The sequence below is a fragment of the Musca autumnalis genome, unplaced genomic scaffold (genome assembly GCF_047663935.1).
Source record: "Musca autumnalis isolate F117 unplaced genomic scaffold, ASM4766393v1 scaffold_4, whole genome shotgun sequence".
NCBI classification, from domain to species: domain Eukaryota; kingdom Metazoa; phylum Arthropoda; class Insecta; order Diptera; family Muscidae; genus Musca; species Musca autumnalis.
Window position 1 is genome coordinate 72,885,202 of NW_027411977.1, and position 26,023 is coordinate 72,911,224.

The following is a 26,023-nucleotide window of genomic DNA, read 5'->3' on the forward strand; positions in this document are numbered from 1 at the left end:
AGTACAGTTTAGTGCCTGTTCGAAGATCCTTTGGAAATGCATGCCGATGCTGTTCGTTGCGGTCCTGTTTACAGCGATATTATGCTTTCCGTGGACAAGTCCTTGCTTCCTGGCATAATGGTCCAAATGTTACCCGTTAACCCACTGAAATGACTAGTTGGTGCAATATCTATCGAAAAGATATGACTCCCAAAATAAGAACCACTTCCATAATGGACTATGTCGGCCCATTCCTCTAAGTACCTCCTCCGCAACGCTTTTGAACTATAATTCTATTCAACATTTTTATCGTCAAGTTCAAATGTCCAAAAAGGGCCACAAAATTCTGAAAAGACCCTTAATACATTCGATCTGTACGAAGATGAAAGTTTCAATTCACATAGGCTGATGCTATATCTCTGTCGGCAAGGCCGACTGGTACTTTACTTGTTGGTATAAAACCTTGTTTAAATGAAAGCCTTATTCTTCAGTAAGCGGGCGGAAGAGCTTAGTACTTTTATGAACAAGAGGAAACTAATTATTCCATCTTACGTCAATACAACTCGTGATGGAGGACCGGCCGAACTTAACGGATTAGATTCCTATCTTACTCATAAAAACTCTGTTCCGTTACGTGCAAGAATCTTCAAGTTTTACAACTTTTTACTCGAAAAGCGTTCCTTTACTTCAGACCCCATACAATTCATATTCATATGGAAGTAGATTACAACTTTTGCTACTTTTGCCAGTTTTACCATTTTCAAAAGTAAAGGAACAGAGCTCTAATGATGAATTTACCACACCTACACATTTCCGAAAAAGAGTGTAACGTTCGCCTAAAATATTGAGGGAAGGTATTACCATAAATATCGTACAAAAGTTAAAGACATTCCGCTTCTATATGTGACCCACTGTACGTAGACATGTACATTGCGAGGACTATGAACAATTTCCACCGTTAATTATAGTCGTGTTCCTTTACGTGCCTGAGGTTACCAGTTTTTACCCGCAAAATGTTTCCTTACTTTAAGAAGCATACAATTTATATGATAGCAGCTGACCACTTTTACCATTTTTTGCCACTGTTACCATTTTTAAAAGTAAAGGAACAGACCATATTTATTTTAACGTATTTTTATACCCTCCACCATAGTATGTTTTTCCGTTTGTAACGCATTGAAAAAATAATTTGCGACCCTATAAAGTATATACATATATTCTTGATCAGGGTAAAATTCTGAGTCGATCTATGCATGCCCGCCAATCCGTCCGTCTGTGGTAATCACTCTAGCTTCCACAAAATTGGAGATAGGGCGCTGACATTTTGGAAAGATGCGTCTTTTGTTTGCAGACAGGTCAAGTTCGTTGATGGACTATATCGGTCCACGTTTTGTTATAGGATCCATATAACGGTACCTCCCGATTTTCGGTATTTTGAGGATTTTAGCTACAATTTTTAACCAAAGTAGCTGTAATTTGACATTTGAGGTTCTCAGGGATCACGAAACTTCTCCACTAACAATCATGAACATAGGTCTATGATTTGGTATAGCCCAGATATAACGGTACCTCCCGATTTTCGGTATTTTGAAGATTTTAGCTACAATTTTTAACCGAACTAACTGTAATTTGACACTTGAGGTTCCCAGTGATCACGAAACTTCTCCACCAAAAATCGTCAACATAGGTCCATCTTTTGGTATGGCGCCCATATAACGGTACCTTCCGATTTTCGGTATTTTGAGGATTCGAGCTACAACGTTAAACCAAAGTAGCTGTAATTAGACATTTGAGGTTCTCAGGGATCACGAAACTTCTCCAATAAAAATCGTCAACATAGGTCCATCTTTTGGTATAGTCCCCATATAACGGTACCTCCCGATTTTTGGTATTTTGAGGATTTTAGCTACAATTTTTAACCAAAGTAGCTGTAATTTGACACTTGAGGTTCTCAGTGATCACGAAACTTCTCCACCAAAAATCGTCAACATAGGTCTATGTTTTGGTATAGCTCCCATATAACGGTACCTTCCGATTTTCGGTATTTTGAGGATTCGAGCTATAACGTTAAACCAAAGTAGCTGTAATTAGACATTTGAGGTTCTCAGGGATCACGAAACTTCTCCAATAAAAATCGTCAACATAGGTCCATCTCTTGGTATAGCCCCCATATAACGGTACCTTCCGATTTTCGGTATCTTGAGGATTTTAGCTATCATGTTTAACCAAATTAGCTGTAATTTAACACTTGAGGTTCTCAGTGATCACGAAACTTCTCCAATAAAAATCGTTAACATAAGTCGGTATTTTGAGGATCCGATTTTTGGTATTTTGAGGATTTTAGCTACAATTTTTAACCAAAGTAGCTGTAATTTGACACTTGAGGTTCTCAGTGATCACGAAACTTCTCCACCAAACATCGTCAACATTGGTATATGTTTTGGTATAGCTCCTATATAACGGTACCACCCCGATTTTCGGTATTTTGAGGATTCGAGCTACAACGTTAAACCAAAGTAGCTGTAATTAGACATTTGAGGTTCTCAGGGATCACGAAACTTCTCCAATAAAAATCGTCAACATAGGTCCATCTCTTGGTATAGCCCCCATATAACGGTACTTTCCGATTTTCGGTATCTTGAGGATATTAGCTATCATGTTTAACCAAATTAGCTGTAATTTAACACTTGAGGTTCTCAGTGATCACGAAACTTCTCCAATAAAAATCGTTAACATAAGTCTATGTTTTGGTATAGCCCTAATATAACGGTACCCCCGATTTTCGGTATTTTGAGGAACCGATTTTTGGTATTTTGAGGATTTTAGCTACAATTTTTAACCAAAGTAGCTGTAATTTGACTCTTGAGGTTGTCAGTGATCACGGAACTTCCCCACAAAAAATCGTCAACATAGGTCCATCTTTTGGTATAGCGCCCATATAACGGTACCTTGCGATTTTCGGTATTTTGAGGATTTGAGCTACAATGTTTAACCAAAGTAACTGTAATTTGACATTTGAGGTTCCCAAAGATCACGAAACTTCTCCACTAACAATCATGAACATAGGTGCATGTTTTGGTATAGCCCCCATATAACGGTACCTCTTGATTTTCGGTATTTTGAAGCTTTTAGCCACAATTTTCAACCGAACTAACTGTAACTTGACACTTGAGGTTCTCAGTGATCACGAAACTTCTTCAATTCTCTCAATTTTCGGTATTTTAAGGATTTTAGCTACATTTGACGTTTTAGCTATAATTTGACACTAGAGGATCCTAGCGATCACGAAACTTCTCCAATAAAAATCTTTAACATAGGCCTATGTTTTGGTATAGCTCACATATGTATAACGGTACCTCCCGATTTTCGTTATTTTGAGGATTTTAACTATAATTTTTAACCAAATTAGCTATAATATGACATTTGAGGCTCTCTGTGGTCATACAACTTTTCCACCAAAAATCGAACAATCTGTAATTTGACATTTGAAGTTTTCAGTGGTCACGAAACTTTTCTTCACTAAAAGTCGTCAACCGTGACCACGAAACTTCTTCACTAAAAATCGTCAACCGTACCTCCCGATTTTCGGTATTTTGAGGGTCTTAGCTACATTGTTTGACGGAACTACCCGTAATTTGACTTTTGAGTTTCCCTGCAGCCAGTGGGTGGTATTTTTTATTTTTTTTTAGATTAGATTAGATAATTAAGGCATTAGGGGTATCAGTAGTCGAAAAATTGTTCCACCTAAAATTGTGAAAGGAAGCTAATTATTTAATTTAAATTAAGACTATTTTATGGTGGAGGGAGGGTATAAAAAGTTCGGCCCGGCCGAACTTAACTACTTTTTACTTGTTTTCATTTAATTTATTCATGTTTTACTTCTCTTACGATAACGTCACAAAGAGAACAAGAACTAAGAGAAAGAAGTCCACAACGAACTGTATGGAGGAGAATTTGCAAACTAGGCGGACAACAACTAACTGCTGGCTGTATGGAATTAATTCCCACAAAGTCAAAGTAATGTGGTTCTGCACCAGTGCAATTCTAAATGTTTTAACGTAAAGTCCACAACAACGGATGACGAAACCGAAGCGCGCGTGTGATCCGTGATCCTCTTTCCTTTGCATGGATGGTTATTTGTGAGTGTCTGTCTAGCATTCACGTTTCTTAACTTCAGTTAAGAATTAAATTGTTTATTTAAAAAAAAATACAAATAAAGTAAATATTTCAAGTGTTTTGTGGAATAAATAAATGATTCTCTAGAAGAAAACAAAAATACATAATCGAATATTGTCATTGCAATATAACAAAAAAAAAAGAAAAGAAAAAGAAGCATTGTTTTATTTTTTTGTGTGGGTGAATTTGTTGTTGGTGGTGTCACTCCACTTCTTTTTCCATAACTTCAGGACAACCTTAAGCTGCTTAAGTTTGCTTCCTGCTTTTCAACGAAAGAGATAAAGAAAAATAACCCACAAAACCTACAATCGTCACATAGTAAGCGAGTATTCAAAAAAGAAAATGCCTCCAGAAGCAGAATGAAGAACAACCTGAAAAAGCAACAACAACAAGGGGAACAATAATAAAATTTAGTAACGTAAGTACTTTTTAAAACTTGAAATCGCAATGCCATTAAACATTTTCCACCGTTGATTTGACCGTTTGTTTTTGTTGCTCCGCAAATGGCTGATTGGCTGGGCTGCCTGCCTGGTTTATTTTAATGATGTTCTCCTTGTTGTTTGCCTTTGGGTTCCCAAAAACATGTTCAACCAGTTTCTGTGTGTGTTTATTTTGGTGAACTGTTTCCGATCCAGATTTACTAAGTTGCACTATGGTCTGAAGCGCTTTTTTTCTTTTTGGAACTGGAATGCTGCTGCTAATAATTGAGAAATTGAACAAGTAAACCAAGGCTTTGGTCGGGATGGGGCCGATTATACGCCATCCTACATCACTATCCCAGTGCATATGCCTTTCTTGGATCAAAGTTCCTTTTAGGAAATAACTTTACAACTTTTGCCACTTAATAATGTACGGGAACAGACCAAAAAAACAAAAAAAAAAAAATGGGTGTTAAATTCGACCGGGCAAAACTTTTTATACCCTCCACCACGAGTTGTACTGAAGTACTAAGCTCTTCCGCCATGCTTATTCCTAGGAGAAGTGGAATATGCTAACTGAAAATACCGAAAATCGACGGTACCGTTATAGGGGGCCATATCAAACCGACAAAGTAGTGTAGTCCCAAAAAAGATAAAATACCAAATTTGTGCCTTCAAAATATCGAAAATCGAGAGGTACCGTTCTGTGGGTGCTATATCAAATCTTGGTCATATACTGACAAATTTTCGGGATAAAGTTTTGTAGCCCTAAAATAACTAAAATCGTGAGTTAGCGTTATATGGGGGGTATATTAAAGCGTGGATCTATACTGACAAATTTTTAGAAGCCCCATTTTGGTTCGATATTGAAGCCAAAACCTTCAAAATACCGAAAATCGGGTGCTACCTTTCTAGGAGGGCTATATCTAAAAGTGGATCTATACTGATAAATTTCTGAGGGAAAGTTTGGATGCCCCAAAGAACACAAAATGCAAAATTTCGGGCATTTCGGTTGGATACTGAAGCCACAACCTTCAAAATATCGAAAATCGGGAGGTACCCTTCTAGGGGGGCTAAATGAAAATTTGGATCTATATTGATAATTATCTTCTGGAATACCAAATGGCATCCAATCTGGAGTGACCGCCCTATGAGGGTTATATGAAGACGAGGACCGATAACAAAAATTTCTGGGGGAAAGTGTTATACCCCCAACGATGTCCAAATACCAAATTTTAGCCATTTCGGTGCGGTATTGAGGCCACTACCTTCAAAATACCGAAAATCGGGAGGTATCATTCTAGGGGGGGCTATATCTAAAAGTGCACCTATGTACATATATCGATACATTTTGTGGGTAAGTTTGGAAGCCACAAAGTAGACTAAATGCCAAGGCCAAAACCTTGAAAATACCGAAAATCGGGAGGTACCCTTCTAGGGTGCTATATGAAAATGTTATCCACTTCGGTTTGACAATGACGCTGAAACCTTGAAAATACCGAAAATCAGGAGAGAAGTGTTTTTCGTCGTATGCGATATCTTCCAGCCGAGGAGAAACCACCAAAATTTACGATGGGTGATGTGGCTGATGTTATCCGAGGCGCAAAATCATCCAAAACTACTTGGAACTGACGGAATTTCAATGGTGATGCTAAAACAATCTATCGTTAGCCCTCCTAATAGTTCCTGAATCCTGGAATATGGACAGGGTGGCCCCTTTGCTGAAACCGGGCATGGATATCAGCAAAGGTGAATGGTACAGGCCGATCTCACTGCTATCACCAGTAGCAAAAATACTTGAGGCGTTACTCCTCCACAGCATCAAAGCGTGTTATCTAATCTCGGATCGGTTCCGAAAGCAGCAGAGTACCACAACAGCTCTATACGTCATTTCACATATATTAGCCGAGGTTTCAACTATAACAGACGGTGTGATAGAGCAGTGATCAATCCCACGGCAGCGGGTTCTTTGTACCGGATTGACCCGGAACTACACAACATCATTGTTCCGGCCAGCGGCTCCCAAACCGTTAATGCCCGCTCCGAATCCTTTTGGTCCGTGCCGGGACGGAGGAAAACCCAGGACCAATTCGGTGAGATGCAATAGATGTCAGGAGTGGGTGCGTCTAAGGGGTTGCTCTGGACTTGTCCACGTGAGAGACTACGACAAGAACTATGCTGCTGCATGCTGTGTGAATACAGTCCCCAGTGAGTCGTCATCGGATTACGAAACTCCCTCGTCGTCTGATTATGAGACTCCCCCGCAGTCCCCTCAACAGCAACCGCACATGCAGTCTTTAACACCAGCCGTTGTTGTCCCAATCCCGGAAAATGCATCCTTTTTGCAATTTAATTGCAATGGACTCCGAGGTAAGATCGAGGAAATTGTAGATTTCATGAGTCGGAGGAATATCAAGGTCGCTGCGGTGCAAGAAACCAAGCTCAACAACAACTGTAGATTACAACGTTTCTATGGTTACAACGTGCTAAGGAAGGATCGCACCAGAAGTTGAGGAAGATTAGCTTTCCTATTGCACCAGCCTGTTCAATACAGACCTATTTCACTTGAGCCTGTCTCTAATAACCCGTACATGGAATGTATGGGGGTAGCAGTCAGGTGTGGAACTGCCGAGATAGAGTTGCTGAACGTATAAATCCTGCTCAGAAATAGCTGTATCTCAGATTACGTGCCTAACATTACCCTGATTTTAGAAGGTCATAATCCTCTGGTCCTGAAGGACTTTAATGCGCATCATGAGATGTGGCATTCGGCCCTCGGAAACGACCATGTTTTGCACGGTCAATGAGGACGCCCCTACCAGATTTAGAGGAGAGTGTCACAACTCGCCAGACATAACCATCGTGTCACCTGGTCTGACAAATGACGTTACCTGTCAACCCGTCATTTCCCTTGGATCAGACCATCTCCCCATAATTGTCCCCATTAGCAGACCACCCGATTTCATTACCTCTAAACGCCGCACATTTGTCAATCATAAGAAAGCTGATTGGCCGGGTTTCAGAGAGTTCACCAATCACCGCTTCAGAGAACTGCCCAATCCTTCTGATGTTCGGGTAGCGGAAAGGACGTTCCGAGACATCATCACTGCTGCAGCCGCTCGCCATATACCTGCTGGTCGAATACCCGAAGTAAGACCAAACTTCCCAGCAGAGGCGACGGGGTTAGCAAATGAGCGTGATGAGCTTCGCCGAATCAACCCCAATGACCCCAGAGTCACATTGGAGCCGGTATAGGTGAATTGTGGGCAACGGTTAAGTCACTCTCGAACCCTGGAAGAAGGGAAGTTAGGACCTCAGTCACGTTTGGCGCCGTTACGTTGACTGACTTGAGGTGCGCAAGTTATTTCAATAGACAGTTTGTCGAGCACCCCGAGAGTGATAGGGCGAAGAGAAGAGTACTAAGTCGCATCAGACCTCTTCCTGCCGAGGAGGAACCACTACAGTTTACAATGGATGATGTTGCCAATGCCATCAGGAACGCAAAATCATCCATAGCTTTGGGCCCAGATGGAATCTCCATGGTAATGCTGAAACAGCTGGATGAGCCGGGAGTGGAGTATTTCACTAAAGTTCTCAACTTGTCGCTATCCACCCTCAATGTTCCCGAAGTCTGGAAAATGGGCAGGGTGGTCCCACTACGGAAGCCCGGCAAGGATGCCAGCAAAAGTGAATCGCCGATTTCGCTTTTGTCGCCCGTAGCAAAGACCCTTGAGGCCTTAATCCTCCCCAGTATCAGAAATAGCTATCAAGTTGCCGATCATCAGCATGGATTCTGTAAGCAGCACAGCACGACAACTGCGCTGCACGCCATTACCACACATATTTGTCAAGGACTCAACCAGAGACGGCTGTGCGATAGAACAGTGATGGTGGCGCTTGACTTATCAAAAGCCTTTGATACAGTCATGCACTCCACGCTGTTTGAGGACATTGAGCAGACAACCCTCCGGCCAAGCTTGAAACGTTGGATAGTCAATTATATGTGTGGACGCCAGTCGTACGTGGAATTCAGGAACAAGAAGTCCAAACCCCGTAGAGTGAAACAGGAAGTTCCCCAAGGTGGGGTGATATCTCCGGAACTGTTTAAACTCTAGATCTAGATCGAGATCGTAACGTATGCGGATGATTGCACGTTCCTGGCGTCGGGTACCTATCCTGATGACATCTGTGAGAGACTGAACAACTATTTAACCGATCTTACCACCGTTTTCCATTCGAGGAATATGCAGATTTCCGCCACAAAATCTACAGCCACTCTGTTCACCACATGGATAGAGCAGTTTGGACGTTAGTTGAATGTCGTGGTCGACGGTAGCAGAATTCCGACCACAAACTGCCCTAAAATTTTAGGAGTCACATTCGACACTACATTCACGTCGTGCGCACAGGCCACAGCTATCTGCGACAAGCTGAAACCTTGTTGACCATAGGTCGGTCTGTGGTAAGCTATGCGGCTCCAGTCTGGTCCCTGAGATTATGTGATACGAATTGGAAAAAAGATTCAAAATTGCCAGAATGCCGCCCTGAGAACAGGAACAGGGTGCCTCCTCAAATCTTCAGTGCAAAGGTAACAAACAAATTTTGTCTCGATTTGAATTTAGTAAATGCGTTTAACTTAAGTCCTAGTTGGGGTTTTTGCAGAACTTTCGAGGCCTATATCTCGGGAAGTATACATTTCCGGGACAAAAGATATGCATACACCGTTGGAATCAGGACCGTGAAAATGTGGTGAAAATGCCAAATTTCTCCTCCAGGTGCACCCTAAAGGAAAGATAAGCCAAATTCGGTCAATGTTTTCAAATTTCGTTCCTTGATACGAGTACATGTCAATTAAAAGTTTGATCGGGCTGAAATTGTTGACGTTTCGTACTTTGTTTTGTTCATCAACCAGTTTTGTGTGTGTCATTGACGTTTTGCTGTCTAGTAGAACTATACTTGAACCTGAATTCAAATGCAGATCAATTTTTAGATGATCGCTTTAGTTAAGTGTTTCTTCTTTTTGTTTTAGTTCTCTTTTCATCGTTTTGTTTTGGTTATTTCATTTTATTATTAAATTCACTTTGGTTTTAACATCTCCTTATTTGCGGTTTAGATTCACTACAAGTTTATGGTCAATGTAAAAACGTTGTACAACAACAACAGCAGCAACTGCAACAACTACGTTATTTACGTTCTGTTGGAGATTCCATCCATTTACCGTACATTAAAACAGTTTCGTAGTTGTTAAAAAGCAAAAGAAGATAAGTGCATAAACTAACCATATGTTTAGAGAAAATAATATTACGAGGTACAATACAGGTAATAGTTAAACTTATAGTAAGTTTACACTTACGAAATCTACTCTATTTCAACTGTCAAATCCATTGCTTAAACGTCAAGTGAAATCCAATTGATTTCAGATGAGTTTTCATTTGACGTATACGCAAATGAATTGACACTTGAAATCGAGTGGATTTCGTAAATGTAAACAAAGCATTAGTTTACACTGGCACCTTAAACAAGTGTTTTGGTCATATACGTGATTTTTAGATAGATATTCAATGGAATTGAAAATTTGAATCACAACATATATTGTGTTAATGAGGCTTTCCCAGTGGTAGTTAAGAAAGATAAGGCTGTGTTTACATCAAAATTTTCAATTTCATAGAATGTATAGGTACATACGTTTAAAAAATGAAGAATAATTTACGAGTACTCTATTTGTGTGTAATTTTTACACAAATTAATTGAAGAATCTCATTCCAAAACACCGCATTCCTATGCCATTTGTTTTAGTCTCCACTGTAAACACACCAGTAGTAATTGTTTCTAGTTAGTTGCATTTGCAATTTAGCCAAAGACTGTTTAATTATCGTTGACTGGTTATAATTTTGGTTTCAAATGACGGTATCATTGGTAGTCCTCAGTTTTTTTTTCTTATAATGTCTCAACGCTGTCACTTAGGTATGTGTAATCCCCCACTAAGCAAGTTCAATGTGGTTGTTTTTATAGTAACTATATAAGTATATGTATGTATGTATATCTATACGAGTATGAACGTCTGTATATCTGTGAACTTGTAAATAAACTACTGTTCTATTCATTTTGGTATATTTGTATGAAGTACACTTGCTTGGAATTGATATGTTGACGGAAACATTTATGATTGTCGATTCTCAAAGTCATTGATCTTAGACTTTAGACACAAATTTTTAAGGTCCAAGAAGTCCTACAAAAGTCTCTCAACGATTTCATTAAACATACATACATACATACATATGTATATTGCTTATTTTCATGCATGTATTATTAGGAAAACATAACTCATGGGATAAGAATAAGATTAACAGTGTGATGCTAACTTGTACGAGGGTAAACGCTTCTATTGCCGGCTATTACCAATGCAGGGCTTTTTTGGATTCAAACTCAAATAACAAAAAATTACTGCAGCCAAGTATTAAAATAAATTTTAACAACATTTTGTGTGTTTTTCGGGAAGTACGAGATATAGGGAATTCGGGAATTTTGGGTTTTTTTCTTGAAAATAAAGTGTATTCCGAATAAATGTGGGAAATCGAAAACCAAATAATAGCTGATTCGGTCGAGAATTTGGGTAATGGGGCTACACCAAAATGGTGCCGTGACATAAAAAACGATAAGTCCAAAAATTTTTGGGAGCTATGTCCGACCACCTCTGACCCCAATTGGGAGTTATGTCCGTTTTTAAAATCTTACTTGTTTTTTAAATACAATTTTTATTTCAAATTTCTAAGAAAATTACAAAATAAATTTAATTTCGTAGACATTTTTATACCCTCCACCATAGTATGGAGGGTATATTAAGTTTGTTTTTCTGTTTGTAACGCATTGAAATACTCATTTGCGACCCTATAAAGTATATATATTCTTGATCAGGGTAAAATTCTAAGTCGATCTGAGCACGTCCGTCCGTCCGTCTGTGGTAATCACTCTAGCATCCACAAAAATGGAGATAGGACGCTGAAATTTTGGGAAAATGCGTTTGCAGGCAGGTCAAGTTCGATGATGGGCTATATCGGTCCACGTTTTGGTATAGCCCCCATATAACGGTACCCCCCGATTTGCGGTATTTTGACGTTTTTAGCTACATTTTTAGACCGATTTAGCTATAATTTGACATTTAGGGTTCTTAAGTATCAATAAACTTATATAACAAAAGTTGTGGACATAGGTCCACGTTTTGGTATAGCCCCCATATAACGGTACCCCCCGATATACGGTATTTTGACGGTTTTAGCTACATTTTCAGACCGATTTGGCTATAATTTGACATTTACGGTTCTTAAGTATCAATAAACATATATAACAAAAGTTGCTGACATAGGTCCACGTTTTGGTATAGCCCCCATATAACGGTACCCCCCGATAAACGGTATTTTTGGACGTTTTTAGCTACATTTTCAGACCGATGTAGCTATAATTTGACACTTAGGGTTCTTAAATGTCAATAAACTTATATAACAGAAGTTGTGGACATAGGTCCACGTTTTGGTATAGCCCCCATATAACGGTACCCCCCGATTTACGGTATTTTGACGGTTTTAGCTACATTTTCAGACCGATTTAGCTATAATTTGACATTTAGGGTTCTTAAGTATCAATAAACTTATATAACAAAAGTTGTGGACATAGGTCCACATTTTGGTATAGCCCCCATATAACGGTACCCCCCGATTTACGGTATTTTGACGTTTTTAGCTATATTTTCAGACCGATATAGCTATAATTTGACATTTAGGGTAACTTAACTTATATAACAAAACTTGTGGACCTAGGCCCACGTTTTGGTATAGCCCCCATATAACGGTACCCCCGATTTACGGCATTTTGACGTTTTTATCTACATTTTCAGACCGATTTAGCTATCAATTGACATTTAGGGTTCTTAAATATCAATAAACTTATATAACTTGTGGACATAGGTCCATGTTTTAGAATAGCCCCCATATAACGTTACCGCCCGATTTCAGGTATTTTGAGAATTTTACCAACAAGTTTTAACCGAATTATCTGTAATTTGACATTTGAAATTCTTAGTAATCACCACACCTCTCCACCAAAAATTGTCAAGAAAGACCCCATATAATGGTACCTCACGATTTTCAGTAATTTGATGATTTTAGCTCCAATATTAAACCGAACTAGCAGTAATTTGACATTTGAAGTTCTTAGTGGTCACAACACCTCTCCATCAAAAATTTTCAACATAGGTCAATGTTCGGATATAGCTCCCATGTAACGGTACCTCCCAATTTTCAGTAATTTGGCAATTTTAGCTACAATTTTTAACAGAACTAACTGTAATTTGACATTTGAAGGTTGTAGTGGTCACCACACATCAGCATCAACAATTTTCAACATAGCCCAATATAACGATACTTCCCGATTTTCGGTACTTTGAGGATTTTACTTAAAATGTTTAACCGAACGTAGGTCCATGTTTTTGTATAGCCCCAAAACAAACCTCCCGATTTTCCGTACCTTAGCTTTATTTTTTGGACGAACTTTCTGTAATTTGAAATTTAAAAGTCAACAAAAATTCTGCAACAAAAATTGTTCATTTAAGTTCATTTTTTCGTATAGCCCAGATACCTCCGAACTAGCTGTTAATGACATTTGAAGTTCCCACGTTATGTACCGATTTTCGATATTTTGAGGATTCTAGCTAACTTTTTTAACCGAATTAGGAGTTATTTGACATTAAAGGCTCCCATCAAAAACTGTCAACATAGTCCCATGTTTTATTATAACCCCTATATAACAGTACCTCCCAATTTCTAACCCACCAAAAATTGTCAACAGTTAGATATAGGCACCATAAAAAAGGGCCTCCCGAATGAAGCATTTTATATACAATATCTGACATTTTAACGTACTCACTTAAAGTTGGGGACAGGAATGAATATTTTATGGTGGAGGGTATGAAAAGTTCGGCCCGGCCGAACTTAATGCTTTTTTACTTGTTCCTTTCATAAAACAATTTATAATTGATTCAACATTTTTAAGAAAATTAAGTAGTAGCCAATATGTGTGTTAGTTTACTCAAAAATACAGTACAATGCAACAGACCTTAGTCGATTACAAGAAGTTTCGGGACTTGTAAAAATTTGTACAAATTATTGAGTCAACGAACACACCTAATACAAATAGACATTTCAACAAAACTTTGCCAGCCGGATGTGTATGTATTTTTCTGTTTTTGAGTAGCCATTAGGATGAATGAAAATGAGGCTTATGAAGCTAATTGATGATGTGTCGGAAGTGGAAAAGCGCTGAAGAAAATATTAACAAGTAAAAACGTATCGGTCGGCTTTGCCGACAGAGATATACCCTCAGCCTGTGTGGATTGAAATACATTTTTTCCAAAAAAGAGAAATGTATGGGCGTATGAACCAACAGAAATATGGATTGGATTAAAGCTCAAAAATTTGCGGGGGATATCGATAGATAGGGCTTTTGTACCATAGTCGCCTACGAAAAGGCACTAGGGAAACCTCAGTAAAAATGTCCAAAAGATCCTCGAACAGACCCTCAACTACAAAAATGTGTTGAAAATTTGTATGAGTGGTACCCCAAGTATTGGACCCATAGGGTAAATTTGGACCAAATCGGGTGCTACGTTTGTGAGATATTGCGCTTATCATTTTAGCAAATATTTTCAAACATTTGTGGGAGAGGTGCCGGAAGCAGTGGATCTATAAGCACTACCATCGAATTTCATCTAATATTCGAAGAAATATTACGATATCCAAAGTGTGGACGAACGCAGTATTCGGTTCGAGCTCTACATCCACCATAGGGGTTTTTTTTTACAACTTTCGGGCTGTTTTCTCAAGAAGTATGGACTTGCCCCCGAAAAAACGTTTACTGTCGTAATTGAGACAGAGAATGCAAGATGCGTCAGCAAACATCAAAGTGATTCGAGAACAGGCCTTAAAATGAATTTATCCAAAATGTTGTGTGGGAGGTACCCGAAGGACTGAACAAAAAAATATAGTCCATATTCGAACCTGATCTATATCTGGTAAATATATTAGGATGTGTAAATTATGGACCAAATCGCTCACTCCCATCCAGAGTTATCGTGCGCACAATTTTTCCGAACATTTTTGAACTTTTTTGGGTGAGGTACCGGAAGGAGTGGACCGATGTAGCTCATCTTCGAACTTAAACTAAGTTTGCACAAAATATTACGACCGACCACATTTTGGACCGACTCAGTAGATCCGTTCGAGAGTTATCTTGCGCTCCAACCACTACACACAGTGTCATATGGGTTTTTTGCACCTTTAAGGCTAGTTTCTCAGGAAGTGTGGACTTGCCCCAGATGAAACTTGTACCGTCGTATGGGGGGCAGTGAATACAAGTTGCTACAACAAAAATCAAAGCGATTCGAAATTTTGTGTGGGAGGTACCCGAAGGGGTGGACCGATTGAGTCCATATTTGAACCTCATATTACTCTGGTAAAAAGTTTACGCTATAAAAAGTATGGACCAAATCGGTCACTCCGTTCAAGAGTTATCGTGCGCACAAACTCTCCGAACATTTTCGAACTTTTGTGGGGGAGGTACCGGAAGGAGTGGACCGATGTAGCTCATCTTCGAACTTAAACTAAGTTTGGTCAAAATATTACGAAAGCCAAAATTTGAACCGAATCGGTTCATCCGTTCGAGAGTTATCGTGCGCTCCAGCCAGCAGGACAGACAGACAGACGGACGGACATGGCTAGATCGACTCCTAATTGTCTGAAACACATTTCGTCCAAACATACTTGGGGTCTAAAACCATTATTTCGATGAGGCACATTTTCATCGTATCAAAGTGTATATACCCTCTTTAGCCTAAAGGCTGAGGGTATAAAAAGAAAATCGAGCGATTTTTACAAAAATATTTGCTCATTTTAAGAAAATGTAAAGTTATTTAAAAATATGTAAAATTTGTATTTAATTCAATTACCATTTTTGAATAAAGATAGCGCCGCAGGCGAATTATTTTTTGAAAAAAATCGCGCGACTTACTTGGGTCTAAAACCATTATATCGATGAGGGACATTTTGCCCCTATGAAAGTCTATATACTCTCGTTAGCATAAATGCAGAGGGTATAAAATATATCAGCTAGTTAGCACCATCGGGAAGGAAAAACGCGTAACCTATAATTGGGCGACAGTATTTCAGCCATGCAAAACTTCTCTAAAAGTGGTATCTTAAGATACACCGTCTGGGGAAAGATATACATATATCGGAGGTATATCCAAATCTAAACAGATTTTTGCAAAAATCGGTGAAACTACTCAGGGGCCTTAGAAAATAACACATATTAAATTTGAAGACTATTCGATCGAAATTGAACGAGTTGTAGCAAAATCGGGAAAAGATACATATATATGGGGGCTATATCCAAATCTGAACCGATATATCTCTGAAGGTTGCAGGATGGCCGGAATGTTTTTACACATTTCGCTTCGAAAAAGATGTCCAATTAACGGAAATTAAGAGCCAAGATGGCAATCAAAATATATAATATATTATTAAGAATTTATATTTTTTATCAAATTTAAATTTTCAATTCTTGATAAAGGTACTTTGCCCATGTTCAGTTGATGTCAACTTACTATACCCATCAAATCCACATCCAAAACTTTTTATATAATCAACAAAATTTTCAAAAATAATTGTCTAATTTTCATATGATTATCGCTTTAGATTACCAGGGAAATATTTTTTTACCTGTTACGGCAGAGATCATTTTTATGATTTTTATTAATTTTCTCGTTTAGAGTTAAGCTTGATGATCAAAAATTTGTTTGCAAGTGAAAAAGGAAAGCCAAGGATTCGAACCCACATAGTCACAAAATTACGTGACCTGGTTTCGCTGTTAGTTGAGCAGCTCTTCAAACGTATCGACTGTGGGATGGCTTCTCTGTCCTAGAACTTTTGGTTTTTCAAATGCAAAAATCATCATTAAAAATGATCTTCGCCCTAACAGGCAACATTTCAAAAAATAAAAACAGGCTGATGATTTGAACCCGCGTCCTTGAAAGCATATGAAAAAAATTTTGTCACGGCGTGTTAGCGTTCAAAGCCGAACTCATAGGTTAGGTTGGTTTAAGGCTGCACAGCCCTCTATTAGAATAGGTGACTGCTTCACTCGGAGACCGTTGGTCCATTGTGTTCCTCCTGTGTAGGCTATTTAAAGATGATGGAGATGATGGATGGTGTGTTGTTGAGATGATTAAAGATGAAGGAGATGATAGAGTGTTGATGCAGCTTGATGAGATGAGGATGATAGGATAGAGATGATGGTGAGTGTAGGAGATGTAGAGATTGACGCCAAGGAATTATCTGGAAGAGTTTGTACCACATTGTATTAAGGGTTGTTAAGGACCTTTGCCAAGCCATTCTAGATGTCTGGCAAAGTTGTTTAGGACGATGGCATCTATGTTAGACAGGAAGGTTAGAGTGTCTATTTCATATCTGCCTAGTGTACGGTATCTCCTTGTTTGGAACATGGGACACCTACAAAGCAGATGTTCGACAGTCTCTATCTTCTCCGCATCTTCACATAGTCTGCAGTAGTCAATGCCACTGTCGTCCCATTTTGAAGTTAGGGACCTCACTCTGCAGTAACCTGTTCTAAGTCCCACCGCGATTTTCATCCCTAACTTATCAAGTGAGAGGAGGGAAGCCGTTCTTCGACGAGAAACCACAGGTCAGATTGCCTTGGATTCCCTACAACCAGGTTCTGATAGCCATCTTTGATGTGCTTTCTCATTGAAGATCTCCCGTAGTTTGCCGATGTAGTGGCACATCGGTGGCCGGACGGTTTCATCAACCGATAAGTCGATAGACCTAGAGCCACCTCGTGCCAGTTCATCTGCTACCTCGTTTCCTATGATGTTGCTGTGACCCGAAACCCAACATAGCTTCACGATATCGTGTATATCCTGCAGAGCTTTCCTACAATCAAGAAAAGCTCTTGAATTTATGGTCCGTGACTTGAGAGCATTGAGGGTCGCTTGACTATCGACATATATAGTCACCGGTCCTGTAAGACTGCCTTCAAGCCCTTTCAACAATTCAGCTGCTTTCTTGATAGCAAGAATCTCCGCCTGAAAAACACTATAATTATCGTCAAGCTTATATGAGTTTTTAATTGGTGGATTCTCGCAGTAGACGCCAGCGCCAATACCATCTTGGACCCGTCTGTGTAAATTGCCAGACCGTCCAGAGGAGATATGCACTCAGCCCATGCGTCTCTGCTTGGGAAGATAAAAGTTAAGGAGTCAAACTTGAATGAGGTAGGCATATAATCGCATACGCAACCGTTGTCACCTAACTCAAGTCGACTATCAACTAGTTTTAGGACATTCGAGTGTTCAAAGTGTGAACCCCCCCAACACCCTGACTCCCGGAGTCTAAAAGCAGTTTTCGCCGCCTGAAACTGGATTAGGATGTCCAGATGTTGGAGATCCAGGATGACGTTTAAAGCAGCTTGAGGAGTGCTTTTAATCGATCCGGTAATCAGCAGTGACGCGGTTCTTTGTACTCTTGATAGTTTGGAAAGTTGCACTTTGTTCCCAAGAGCTTGCCACCAGACCAGTCCACCATAGGTACTTATGGACAGTACCACGGTTACATACAGCCAGTGTATGATCTGTGGTCTCAATCCCCAACTTTTCCCAATGAAGTTCTTACAGGAATAGAGTACCTTTCTTCGTTCGCTCCTCTACATTTCTTTTCCATGACAAGTGATGGTCCAGAATAGTGCCGAGGTATTTAGCTTCCGTAGGAAGTTCCAGGGCCATTCCGTCCAGGACTGGAGGCTCGAAATTGGGAATTTTGCGTTTCTTAGTGAATAGTACAAGCTCTGCTTTTTCCGGGTTTACTCCCAGACCGTTGTTCTGGGCCCAGTTTGCAAGTTGTACTAAGGCTCTTTGCATCAGCTCAGACAGGGTTGGCAGAAATTTGCCACTTATCAGCACGACCACATAATCAGCATAAGCAACCACCCTGATCTTCAGCCGGTCGAAGCACACAAGTATTTCATTTATTACCAGAAGCCATAGCAGGGGTGAGAGAACTCCTCCCTGTGGAGTGCCTCTGTTAGCAGATTTACTCACGGAACTCCCTCCTATGCATGAGTTGATGATTCTACTCTTCAGCATCTCATTAATCCATTCCACAAGGATGGAGGAAATGCCTGTGTTGCTGAGAGCATTGTGGATTGATTCAAGCTTCACGTTATTGAAAGCCCCCTCTATATCGAGGAAGCCCGCCAGCGTGAAGCCTGAATTTTCCAAGCCAAACTTATAACTTCAAAGGCAGCGCAAAAAGCGGTTGTCATGAAGAAATACAATTCAACGGCCAAATATCCGTGGTTGTATAAAAACACATTTGCATTTTAAAAACCAAAAGTTCTAGGACAGAGAAGCCATCCCACAGTCGATACGTCTGAAGAGCTGCTCAATTAACAGCGTCATTTGGTGACTGTGTGGGTTCGAGACCTTGGCTTTCCTTTTTCACTTGCAAAAAATTTTCGATCATCAAGCTTAACTCTAAACGAGAAAATTAATAATATTTTTTATACCCTCCACCATAGTATGGAGGGTATATTAAGTTTGTTTTTCTGTTTGTAACACATTGAACTAATTATTTGCAACCATAAAAGTATATATATATATTCATGATAAGGATAAAATTCTAAGACGATCCACAATGTCGCGAGTTCATATTAACTGTGGCCAAAATAGAAGGAGTTGTCGTAGGTGCATCAATTTTGGTACAAGTACCTACTATTGATTTACAATCTTCAGGACAAAAAATTGGGTTGGCCGGTCCACGTTTTGATATAGCCCCCATAGAACCGTACCTCCCGATTTTCGGTATTTTTAATGTTTTAGACACAATGACCAACCGAAAGTATTCAAATTTTGTGGTTAGTCTTCGGCAGAGGTATCAAACATTCCAACAGAGAATTGTGGGCTTAGGTCCACGTTTTGATATAGCCCCCATACAAAGGTACCTCCTGATTATCGGTATTTTGAAGATTTTAGCCTCATTATTACACCGAAATTGCTGAAATTTGGTATTTAGTCTTCGTAGGGGGCATTATACCTTCACCTTGAAATTTGTCTGCATAGGTCCAAGCCTTCATATAGCCCCCATAGGACGGTACCTCCAGATTTTCGGTATTTTGGAGGTTTTAGCCTCATTATCACACCGAAATGGCTGAAAATTGGTATTAAGTCTCCGTTGGGGGACTTATAACCTTCCACCAGAAATATGTCGTCTTCCTATAGCCCCCATAGAACCGTGCCTCCTCATTTTCGGTATTTTGAGTGTTGTGGCCTCAATATCCACCCGATATGACTTAAATTTGGTGTTTAGTCTTCATATTGTTTGTGAGCATATTGAATATATCAAACTATCATCATCATCTATCATATCATCTATGGACAGATACAATGTATTTAGCGTCTCTTCAGAATTTTGTGGCCCTTTTTCAACATTTGAACTTGCCGACAAAAATGTGGATTAGCAATTAACACAAATGTTGAACTTTTGTGGGGGAGGTACCCTTAGGGAGGACCGATATGGGCGATTTTAGAAGTTATACTAAATTTTGACAAAATATTAGGAGATACAAACTTTGGGCCAAATTGGTTGCACCATTCAAGTTATATCGTCCTAACATTTTAGTGAAATTTTTTAAATATTGGGGAGAAGTACCGGAAGTTGGGGACCGGTATTGCCCCATGAAACTACGTTTGGATAAAATATGACGAAGACCAAATGTTGCACCAAATCGGTAGAACAGTTCGAAAGTTATCGTTCTCTCCGAAGGCCACATATGGTGGCATAGTGGGTTTTTACACCTTTCGGGCTGTTTTCCCAAGAAATATGGATTCGCTCCTGAAAAAACATTTACCGTCTAATGGAGGTAGCGAATGCATATAAATAGCTTCAACAAAAATCAAAGTGATTCGAGAGCAGGTCTTAAAGTGAACTTATCAGATAATTTGTGTGGAAGGTACCCAAAGGAGTGGACAAATATAGTCCATATTCGAACCTGATCTATATCTGGTAGATATATTAGGATGTGCAGAGTATGGATTACATCAGCCACTCCCTTCAAGAGTAATCGTGCGCATATTTTTTCCGAAGATTTTTGAATTTTTGTGAGGGAGGTACCTGAAGGAGGGGACCGACATGGTTTATAATCGAACTTAAACTATGTTTGGACAAAATATTACGAAGGCCAAATTTTGGACCGAATTGGCAGATCCGTTCGAGATTTATCTTGCGCTCCAACCACTACACACGGTGTCATAGGGGTTTTTTGCACCTTTCAGGCTATTTTCTCAGGAAGTATAGACTTGCCCCTTATGAAACTTGTACCGTCGTATGGGGGACAGTAAATACAAGTTGTTACAACCAAAATCAAAGCGATTCGAGAGCAGGTCCTAAACTGAACTTTTCCGAAATTTTTGTGTGGGCGGTACCCGAAGGAGTTGACCGATTGAGTCTATATTTAAACTTCATCTAAGCCTGGTAGAACTTTCACGATGTACAAAGTGTGAGCCAAATCGGTTACTCCCCACAAGAGTTATCGTGCGCACAAATTTTCCGAACATTTTCGAACTTTTGTGGGGGAGGTACCAGAAAGAGTGGACCTATATAACCCATCTTCGAACTCAAACTAAGTTTGGGCAAAATATTACGAAATCCAAATTTTGAACCGAATCGGTTGCTCCGTTCGAGAGTTATAGTGCTCTCCACCTTTCGGACTGTTTTCTCAGGAAGTATGGACGTGCCCCTGAAAAACTTTTACCGTCGTAATTGAGGCAGCGAATGCAAGTAGCTTCAACAAAAATCAAAGTGATGCGAGAGCAAGTCTTAAAGTGAACTTATCCGTAATTTTGTGTGATAGGTACCCGAAGGAGTGGACAAACATAGTCCATATTCGAACCTGATCTATATCTGGTAGATATATAAGGATGTGTAAAGTATGGACCAAATCGGCTACTCCCTTCAAGAGTTATCGTGCGAAAAATTTTTCCGAACATTTTTGAACTTTTGTGGGGTAGGTACCTGAAGGAGTGAACCGATATTGTTTATGTTCGAACTTAAACTATGTTTGGACAAAATATTACGAAGGCCAAATTTTGGACCAAATCGGTTGATCCGTTCGAGAGTTATCTTGCGCTCCAACCACTACACACGGTGTCATACGGTTTTTTTTCATCTTTCAGGTTATTTTCTCAGGAAGTATGGACTTGCCCCTAATGAAACATGGACCGTCGTAAGCGTGGCAGTGAAAACAAGTTGTTAAAACAAAAATCAAAGCGATTCGAGAGCAAGTTCTAAACTGAACTTTTCCGAAATTTTGTGTGGGAGGTACCCGAAGGAGTAAACCGATTAAGTCCATACTAGAACCTAATCTAAGTCTGGTAGAAATTTCACGATATGCAAAGTATGGGCCAAATCGGTTACTCCCTTCAAGAGTTATAGTGCGCACAAATTTTCTGAGCATTTTCAAACTTTTGTGGGGGAGGTACCGGAAGGAGTGGACCGATATGACGCATCTTCAAACTTAAACTAAGTTTGGACAAAATATTACGAAAGCCAAATTTTGGACCAAATCGGTTTAACCGTTCGAGAGTTATCGTGCGCACCAGCCAGACGGACAGACAGATGGACGGACTAAATGGACTCAAAATTGTCTAAAACGGATTTCTTCCAAACATACTTGGGGTCTAAAACCATTGTTTCGATGAGGCACATTTTGGCCGTATGAAAGTGTATATACCCTCGTTAGCATAAATGCTGAGGGTATAAATATGAAAACCCAGGGAGTATTTTTATACCCTCAGCCTTAAGGCTAAAGAGGGTATTTACACTTTGATACGACCAAAAATGTGCCTCATCGAAATAATGGTTTTAAACCCCAAGTATGTTTGTACGATATCCGTTTCAGACAATTTTGAGTAGATCTAGCAATGTCCGTCCGTCTGTCTGTCTGTCCGTCTGTCTGGCTGGCTGGTGCGCACGATAACTCTCGAACGGATCAATCTATTCGGTTCAAATTTTGGGTATCGAATTATTTTGTCCAGATTCGATTTAAGTTCGAAGATGGGCCATAGGAGTGGACCTATCCTTCAGGTACCTCCCCAACAAATGTTCAAAAATTGTCGCAAAACTTGTGCGCACGATAACTCTTGTAGGGAATAACCGATTTGGTCCATACTTTGCACATCGTATAATTTCTACCAAACTTAGATGAGGTTTCAATATGGACTCAATCGGTCCACTCCTTCGGGTACCTCCCATACAAAATTTCGGAAAAGTTCAGTTTAGGACCTGGTATCGAATCGCTTTGATTTTTATTTACGCAAGTTGTATTCGCTGTCCTCTATACGACGCTGTAAGTTTCATTAGGGGCAAGTCCATACTTCCTGAGGAAATAGCATGAAAGTTACAAAAAGTCCTATGACACCGTGTGTAACGGTTGGAGCGCAAGATAACCCTCGAACGGATCTGCCGATTCGGTCCAAAATTTGGCTTTCGTAATATTTTGTCCAAACTTAGTTCAGGTTCAGAGATGGATTATATCGGTTCACTCCTTCCGGTACCTCCCCCACAAAAGTTCGAAAATGTTCGGAAAATTTGTGCGTACGATAACTCTTGAAGGAAGTTACCGATTTGGTCATTACTTTGCACATTATGAAATTTCTACCAGACTTAGATGAGGTTCCAATATGGACTCAATCGGTAAACTCCTTCGAGTACCTCCCACACAAAATTTCGGAAAAGTTCAGTTTAGGACCTGCTCACGAATCGCCTTGGTTTTTGTTGTAACATCTTGTATTCACTGTCCCCTATACGAAGGTACAAGTTTCCTCAGGGGCAAGTCCATACTTCCTGAAAAATAGCCTGAAAGTTGAAAAACAAACCCTATGACACCATGTTTATGGGTGGAAGTGCAAGATAATTCTCGAACAGAAATGCCGATTCCGGCCAAAATTTGGCCTTCGTAATATTGTTTCCAAACTTAGTTTAAGTTCGTAGATAAGCCATATCGGTCCACTCCTTCAGGTACCTACCCCACAAAAGTTCAAAAATATTCGGAAAAATTGTGCGCACGATAACTCTTGATGGGAGTGACCGATTTGGTCCATACTTTACACATTCTCATAATATCTACCAGATATAGATCTGGTTCGAATATGGACTATATTTGTCCACTCCATCCCGTACCTCCCACACAAAATTTTGGATAAGTTCACTTTAAGACCTGCTATTGAGTCACTTTGATTTTTGTTGAAGCAACTTACATTCGCTGCCTCAATTACGATGGTAAAAGTTATTTCTTGAGAAAACAGCCCGAAGGGTGTAAAAACCCCCTATGGCACCCCCATGGTCTATGTCGGTCCATTCCTTTAAGTACCTTTTCCGCAAAAATTTTGAACTTTAATCCTAATCAACATTTTTGTCGGTTCATACGACCAAAATTTTGAAACCCCCTAACTACATAAGTTTTTGGTGAAAAAAGTGTTTCAATTTGCCCATACTCAGGGTATATCTCTGTCGGTGTTTGACCTTGTTTAAATAGTTAGTACGTATGAAAAACTCAAAAACTCTCATATTTTGATGTAAAATATGAAAAAAACTCAATTTTTAACTTTGACTTTGAATTCCTCTGCAACTATTACACCGAATTCGAATGTTTTCAATGCATCGGAAAGCTGATTATGTTATCTATCGCATTATGAAAATATCTCTATACGTTCAAAAGTTATAGAGTTTTGACCTGGAAAAAACGATTCTGAGGCACTGTGCGGTAAATATATATATTTTAAAAATATTACGTATTCTTAGTATTTAAAACTACAATTATACCTCCAGTATAAGTCATGGTATCTCAATATTGTGTGGTAAAATGCGAGGTTGGTCTACTGTTATAGTAAAGTGAAAATATATGTATATGGCATATACATCAGCCACTCCCTTCAAGAGTAATCGTGCGCATATTTTTTCCGAAGATTTTTGAATTTTTGTGAGGGAGGTACCTGAAGGAGGGGACCGACATGGTTTATAATCGAACTTAAACTATGTTTGGACAAAATATTACGAAGGCCAAATTTTGGACCGAATTGGCAGATCCGTTCGAGATTTATCTTGCGCTCCAACCACTACACACGGTGTCATAGGGGTTTTTTGCACCTTTCAGGCTATTTTCTCAGGAAGTATAGACTTGCCCCTTATGAAACTTGTACCGTCGTATGGGGGACAGTAAATACAAGTTGTTACAACCAAAATCAAAGCGATTCGAGAGCAGGTCCTAAACTGAACTTTTCCGAAATTTTTGTGTGGGCGGTACCCGAAGGAGTTGACCGATTGAGTCTATATTTAAACTTCATCTAAGCCTGGTAGAACTTTCACGATGTACAAAGTGTGAGCCAAATCGGTTACTCCCCACAAGAGTTATCGTGCGCACAAATTTTCCGAACATTTTCGAACTTTTGTGGGGGAGGTACCGGAAAGAGTGGACCTATATAACCCATCTTCGAACTGAAACTAAGTTTGGGCAAAATATTACGAAATCCAAATTTTGAACCGAATCGGTTGCTCCGTTCGAGAGTTATAGTGCTCTCCACCTTTCGGACTGTTTTCTCAGGAAGTATGGACGTGCCCCTGAAAAACTTTTACCGTCGTAATTGAGGCAGCGAATGCAAGTAGCTTCAACAAAAATCAAAGTGATGCGAGAGCAAGTCTTAAAGTGAACTTATCCGTAATTTTGTGTGATAGGTACCCGAAGGAGTGGACAAACATAGTCCATATTCGAACCTGATCTATATCTGGTAGATATATAAGGATGTGTAAAGTATGGACCAAATCAGCTACTCCCTTCAAGAGTTATCGTGCGAGAAATTTTTCCGAACATTTTTGAACTTTTGTGGGGTAGGTACCTGAAGGAGTGAACCGATATTGCTTATGTTCGAACTTAAACTATGTTTGGACAAAATATTTCATTAGGGGCAAGTCCATACTTCCTGAGAAAATAACCTGAAAGATGAAAAAAAACCGTATGACACCGTGTGTAACGGTTGGAGCGCAAGATAACCCTCGAACGGATCTGCCGATTCGGTCCAAAATTTGGCTTTCGTAATATTTTGTCCAAACTTAGTTCAGGTTCAAAGATGGATTATATCGGTTCACTCCTTCCGGTACCTCCCCCACAAAAGTTCGAAAATGTTCGGAAAATTTGTGCGTACGATAACTCTTGAAGGTAATGACCAAATCTACTTTGCACATTATGAAATTTCTACCAGACTTAGATGAGGTTCCAATATGGACTCAATCGGTAAACTCCTTCGAGTACCTCCCACACAAAATTTCGGAAAAGTT

The 26,023-nt window shown here is 39.6% G+C and overlaps 1 protein-coding gene across 2 annotated transcripts in view; it reads left to right on the forward strand.

Annotated features, from left to right (window-relative positions):
- The first annotated feature begins 3,921 nt into the window (after window positions 1-3,921).
- Window positions 3,922-26,023, forward strand: part of blot (solute carrier family member bloated tubules) — a 273,169-nt gene continuing 251,067 nt past the window's right edge. The window contains exon 1 of one of the 2 annotated variants that reach the window (XM_073986027.1): window positions 3,922-4,573. The gene's annotated coding sequence lies outside the window, so the exon portion shown is untranslated. The remainder of the gene's footprint in view (window positions 4,574-26,023) is intronic. The other variant, XM_073986031.1, reaches the window with a different exon arrangement.